A 6649-nucleotide genomic window follows, 5' to 3' on the forward strand; every position below is an offset into this window, starting at 1 on the left:
GACAACGGGGAATGGTTGGAGAGGAGCTTTGTCCTTCCTCCCACTCTTGCCACTTGCCTGGCAAGTTTGGCAAGACCGACTCCGCACATCCGACTGACTTCGCATTTGAGGCCAGAAGAAGTGGGTGACAAGCCTGTCAAAGGTCTTGTCCTGCCCCAAATGTCCAGCCAAAGGCACCTCATGAGCCAGACCCATTAGGAAGGTCTGGAAGAGCTGGGGTACCACCAGCACACGGGCTGACCCTGGTTCCGCGACCTTAGGCTCGCTGTACAGGAGATCATTCTCCCAGTAGATCCAATGGGACACGGACTGATCACCAGTCACCTGGGCTGCGGCCTGCCGCCGCAGACCCTCCAGAGAAGGGCACTCTTTCTGCTCCTGGCAGAATTCCTCTCTGGTGGGACCCCCTTCTTGCTGCCAATGGGTCAGCTCAGAGATGTCCCCCAGTTCGGCTACCTGTTCTCCTGTAGGGCCCGGGCATCCCCCTCAAGGTCCCTCTCCTCCCGGGCCATGGAAACTTCGAGGGCCGGTTTCCCGCGCCCCCAGCCCTTTCTCTTGGCAGGGACCTGGGCCACTGTTTCAGGCTCCGGGTCCCTCTGATCACCCTCTCTGGCCACCATGGACCGGGTGGACACGCATGCCCACTCTGGCAACCCAAGCATCTCCAAGTGGGACCTGAGCTCAACATCCTTCCACAAGGACTGTTCCAGGTTGTTACCAAGCAGACAATCGACAGGCATGGAAGGGCTCACAACTACCCTCAAAGGACCTGAGACCTCGCGCCCACTCGAAGGGAACCAGCGCCACCAGACACTGGCGCTCGAAATAGTCGACTGCAATTACTTGGTGGAATGCCCCGGGGACTACCTGCCTCTCAGAGACCAGGTGACATCGGACTGAGGTCACACTGGCCCCAGTATCACTGAGAGCCACTACCCTTTTTCCATTGATGGTCACCCAGGTACTGTATTTCTTTGTGTTAGGGGGCACCATCTCACTCTTCCCTAGTGAGACGAGGGTCATTTCTGCAGGGTCCCCACCCTCCTGTGAGTACTCTTCCTCCTCCCCAAGTGCTACACTAGCCAACACCTTAGACTGCCCACTGGTGGGTGGCTGTGTCCCCTTGGAGCACCTGGGGTCCCCCTTCATTTAAATCTTTTTTTTTTTATTGATTTTCAAACAATCAATTCCGGTGTACAGCAATGCAACTTCAGTTGAATATCTAACAATATAAAATGTCATCAACCGCTTCACGCTGTACCCCCCGTCCATACCCCCCTCCGCCACGGTGCGCCTAAATAGCATGGCCTATCAACAATTAAAGTACATCAGAATCCAATGCAATAGTGAACGTGATCAACAGTGGTACACGGAGCCAAGGGACCAGCGTATGTGGGCAATATTGGCGATACTAACGGTGGAAATCAATCCCTAGAGATAAATATGGAATCTTCGGAATCTCCCGTTTTCTCAATGATAGTCCTAATGTTAATGCTGCAAAAATCACTCCAAGGCTTGTTGGAAGTAACTATGTTAAACCATGACATTTTAAAAACTTAGAAAATGCACCTCTTCAAAATCGAGGGAGAATTACATGGCATTAGGGGGCAAATGCCTTCAATGTTAAGACCTGTCTCGGACCCTGTATCTATAGCCCTGGTGAGGGAGGGGGAGGAGAAGGTTAGAAATGTTGATCCCCGATGGTTAACCATGATGCTGAATTACCAACTACCAATCATGAAGTTTATGTTTCAAGGTGGCCGATGCTAGTAAAAAGAAGGGGTGAATATATAAGCTATGGTTTGTCAAAACGAGTGGGATTGGTAGGAAGTAATGTACAAAGAAAGGGTAAATCAAGAGCAATGAAAAAGAGAAGCGAGAAGAAGGAACGAATAGAAGTACTTGAACAAGTACCTAAGATTGAACCCCTTAAAACAGAGAGAGAATTAAGAATAACAAGAATAAGTGCAAAGAAATCAACAAGTTTGCTAGTAAAAAAGGAGACCTGTAATAGGAAGCAAAACTACTAGGATAAGGAGTTAAAAAATGTAAACCATATGCCTCTCAAGGTAGTAAGAACACCTAGTCTTATGGTTTCCCCTAAAGATAAGTTATACCGGGGTATTACCTCGGTGGAAGGGGCTAGAATGAATACTCAATTGCAACTGAAGGGACCTAGACTGGAAGGAGAGGAGGATAAAGAGAATATGTGGCTTTACTTTGAACAAGAGAAAATGGGAAGGGGTGGGAAAAAAATGAAGAAGAGTTCTTACCTAAATAGATCCCACCCATTTGCCCACTGCCCAAACCTAAAAGGAATAGGATCTAAAGATCTTCGGCAGGTGGGATTCCAAGCATCCTGTGATGATAAGGAGTTTACTAGGGTACAGCTCTATTCTGACCTGGTTAAAACGGCAATAATAAAGGCAGAGAAGGAGATACGTAAAGAAGGGATCAGACTAGTGCCCAAAGAAGAGGTTGCACCAGAATAACGTGCTCCGCAACAGAAAACCTTCCTACATTTCCATGTGGGCCTAGGAAAGAGTCAAGTGAAGCTACCAGGAAGGGAAGTGGACCAAGGGTTGGAAAACTTTAATATAGTAATAAATAACTCAGACCTGACGAACGCCTGGAAGAACTGGAGTTATAGCATAAGCCCTGCAGGTCCTTCTCAGCGTTATAGAGGGAACCGAACTTAACGGGCCACTGAGTTATGTGGAATAGATAACGGGGCAGCCACATGGCATAATATTGGTCTCTTGGAATATAAATGGTCTCGGAACACAGCTAAAGCAGGAATTTTTAAAAGAGCTCGCGGAAAACACCAAGATCATCTGTATACAAGAGACCTGGCTTTGTGGAGAGCCCCCTGTAGTTGAAGGGTTTCGACAAATCCATCATCCAGCGATAAAATCTAGTTCTGGCCGCGCTGCAGGTGGCTTATCGATTTTACTATCTACAAAAATAGTGATTAGGGTATCCCAGTTACTTGTGACGTGTAAGTGACTTTTGGGCTGTAGGATATCTACAACGTTTGCTGATAAAAAATATGAAAATATGTTGATCCTAAATGTTTATATGCAATGGGGCTCACAGGATGAATATGGGGTCGAATTGGGACATTTTAAGAATGATTTGGATTCATTTTATGTTAAGTATGGGACTGATTTAATTTTGCTGATGGGAGATTTTAACCATAAATTAAACCCAAAATTGCTAGATCTTTGGTACACAGAAATTTTGGATTCATATAACATAAAAAAGCAGAGTTTTATGAAGATATAATACCGACTGATGCTTCTAAGCTGGGAAATATCTAGCTTCAAAAAGCTTTTTCTGCGTAAACGGCAGGCTAGCTCAAGACCGTCCGGCAAAGAAAACCTTCAAATATGCGACTCAAAAGTGCCCTATTGATTATGCTTACTTGCTGGCATGGAACTTTGAACTAGTAATAGATTTTAGGATTAGCCCATCGGAATGTAGTGACCATAATTTAATAAAATTAGAGTTGGCAATATCCCCACAGGCTGACTGCGACAAAGTCATTTCACAAGAGATGGATTATCCGAAGCGGATAACTACCCAGTTATCGGATGTATTTATAGAAAGGTTAACTAGACGCAACGAAACGTTAAGCTAGGATGCATGACCGGCCAAAATTTATCATGGTACGTTGATAAATTAGATCAAGTAGTCAAATGTATAAGTATAGAATTAAGAATAGATGCAAGGGCACCCAAGGATAAAGAAATTATGCAGTCCAAACAGGAAAATTGGTTTAATATAGATTGCTTGAATAAGAAAAGAGAACTAAGGAGAGACGAGTGTAGCCTACGTAAAAATTATGACCAGGCTAAGGCTGAAAATCTCGCCAAAATAAAGAGATAATATACCTAACTACTCCGTAATGCTAAAAGGACCCATAAAGAAATATGCTGGGGCAAATTATTGGAGGCAATAGAATCTAAGAATACCCGTCAGTTCTGGATGCTAATTAGATCAGCTACGAAACCTTCTATTGCCCCAATGAACTGTGTAGTGGAAGAGGGGGCCTGGGTAGACTACCTACAGGAATTATTTTCCCCAGGGAGGAAAATTGGAGAGGAGAGATCAAGGAGTTAAAGAGGCCTAGTAGAGAATCTAAAATCAGATTGCTCTATAGTTAATGTGCTTAGCACAATGAGGACTTTAAACTTAACCCGATTCACAACAAAGGGGATGTACATGCCCCAAAGAATTACAGACTTATTAACCTATTAGATATAGGAGAAGAGATTTTTGCGAAAATAATATTAAGTAAATTAAAAGATTGGGTAGAACAGCGATCTATTGTGCCAGTCGAACAAGGAGGGTTTAAAGAAGGTCACTCCACTATAGATCATTGCTTTGCCCTGTAGGCATTGGCCAGGAAATCGATAGAGCAAAATGGTAAACTGTTCTGCTGCTTTGTCGATTTCCGGGCGGCTTTTGATTCTGTGGACCATAATAGCCTCTGGGAAGTCCTGGAAAAGTATGGAATACCGGAGGGTATTTTGAATATTTTAAAAGAGTTATACAGTGGCAATTGGGCACAAGTCATTAGAGATACAAAGGGGTCACTAACTCACAAAATATCGGTAAAGAATGGCCTTAGACAGAGATGCGTTTTGGCACCCCTTTTTTTTTTTAATTTTTCTAGCAGATCTCCCTGCAGTGCTAGAAATAGAAAGAAGTGCGAGTCCGTATATGAATAGAAACAAAGTGCCTTGTTTTTTGTACGCTGATGACCTTGTGATCCTTGACCAAACGGAAATGGGACTCCAAAGAAAATTAAATGTGTTTAAAAATTACTGTGACAAAAAGTTTTTAATTGTTAATACGGAAAAAACAAAGGTCTTACAATTTGGGAAGAGTTTTAAAAATAAAAATTTTAAATTGGTTTTTAGGACAAGATAAATTAGAAATAGTAAATGAATATAAATATCTAGGCCTCTGGTTTGCTAGTGAATTGAAGTGGGGTACCCGTTTGGAGGCACAAGCTGCAAAAGCCTTCTCATCAGTTTGTGGCCTGAAAAAATGTAATAAAGAATATGGCGACTTGTCACATAGACCCATGTTAAATGCATTTGAAGCTATGATCCCCCTGCAAGTTCTGTATGGTGCAGAAGTGCTCTATTTGAGTGGCAAGAGAGGGTGGAATCGTGAAGAAGGAAAGATTTTAAAAATGCTGCTGTTTTTACCAAATAGTACCATGATCCAAGCAATCAGGATGGAGGTAGGGCTAATAGACTGGAATGTAAAGACCCAAATGTCTCTATTAAGATTTTGGAAACGCCAGGAGCTAGGTAGTGCGCAAAAGATCTCAACATGGTGCAGAGAGGAAATCCAAACTAGTTGTCTTGGTTGGGCACGGGATGTTAGGAAAACCCTCCAGACAGTAGAGGTGCACCTAGAGTTGAGCCTTTCGCACCCATCCCTGGACATAGTCTTTACAAAGAAAATGCTTAGAGATCAAGGGCTCCTATACTCTAGATCACAGGATCTTGATTATCTGAAGGTCAAAAAATCAGATAACTGGGTAAGGAGTGCATGGGAAAAGGAAGCCCGGTTTCTGTATTTGGACTTTTTACCGAATAAATGGCTAAGACATGAAATCCTGCGGGCCCGTGTGGGTATTAACCTTTGGAAGATGGAAGGGAAAATAAGAGCAGCACTGATTCAAATGGACGGTATTTGTAAATGTGGCATAGGAGTAAGAAATGATATTCTGCATATATTGCTTGATTGCACATTGATTTTAGTAATACGGAAAGTATTTTTATGTCTAATATTTTTAAAATATAAGGTGCTCAAGCAGCCTGTCTTCTTGCAGATATGTCATCCCTAGAAATTACAATTAGTTTGGGGAAGTTTTTGAAAGCGACATAGGACTTTGTAAAGGAGAAATTAAAAGAAGGTAGCTGATTTTAAAATGTTTTAGAAGTACTGCTAACATTGAGAATTTTATGGGGTTATAATCTTGTAAATTGTGTTAAAATGAATTGTGTTTTAATTATGTTATCACTATGTGGATTCTAAAATTTGTCTATGGTTTTAAAGACTATGGTTTAAATAAACATTGTTTATATCTCTCTCTCTCAATGCAATAGTGAACGTGATCAACAGTGATACAGTACAGGTCATAACATATCTACTCAGAGAGCACCATTAAGTCCAGTGATCATAACTTGGTTCCTTCCCCTGTGCCAAAGCACTATTTGGATCTCGCACATCCTCCAAGTCCGAACCCTCCTCCGATTCTGATTCTGGGGTCTTCAATATCACAACTAAGGCCTCCCACGCCCTCGCCGCCTCCAGCGCCTTGTCATTATTAGTTCCCCGAGCCTGCTGCAGCCTAAGTGGGCCTTCACTCTGTGCCCATTTGAGCAATTCCGCCCACCATCTTCCCACCCCTGGCCCCCTCGCTGATTTCCAATGCATTGTGACTTCCCTCTTGGCTAATACAAGGCCCAGGTCTATAAATTTACTTGTCACTTTCGTTTTGGTTTTATGCGGGAACCAGTGCAATAAACAAATGCCCATGTCTGGTTCTAATGTCCGGTCAGTTATATGACACAGTAGTTCCAGCACCTCCTTCCAGTACGTCCCTAAACTCGTACACCCCCACAAC

Source organism: Lissotriton helveticus, chromosome 5_1, assembly GCF_964261635.1.
Source record: "Lissotriton helveticus chromosome 5_1, aLisHel1.1, whole genome shotgun sequence".
NCBI classification, from domain to species: Eukaryota; Metazoa; Chordata; class Amphibia; order Caudata; family Salamandridae; genus Lissotriton; species Lissotriton helveticus.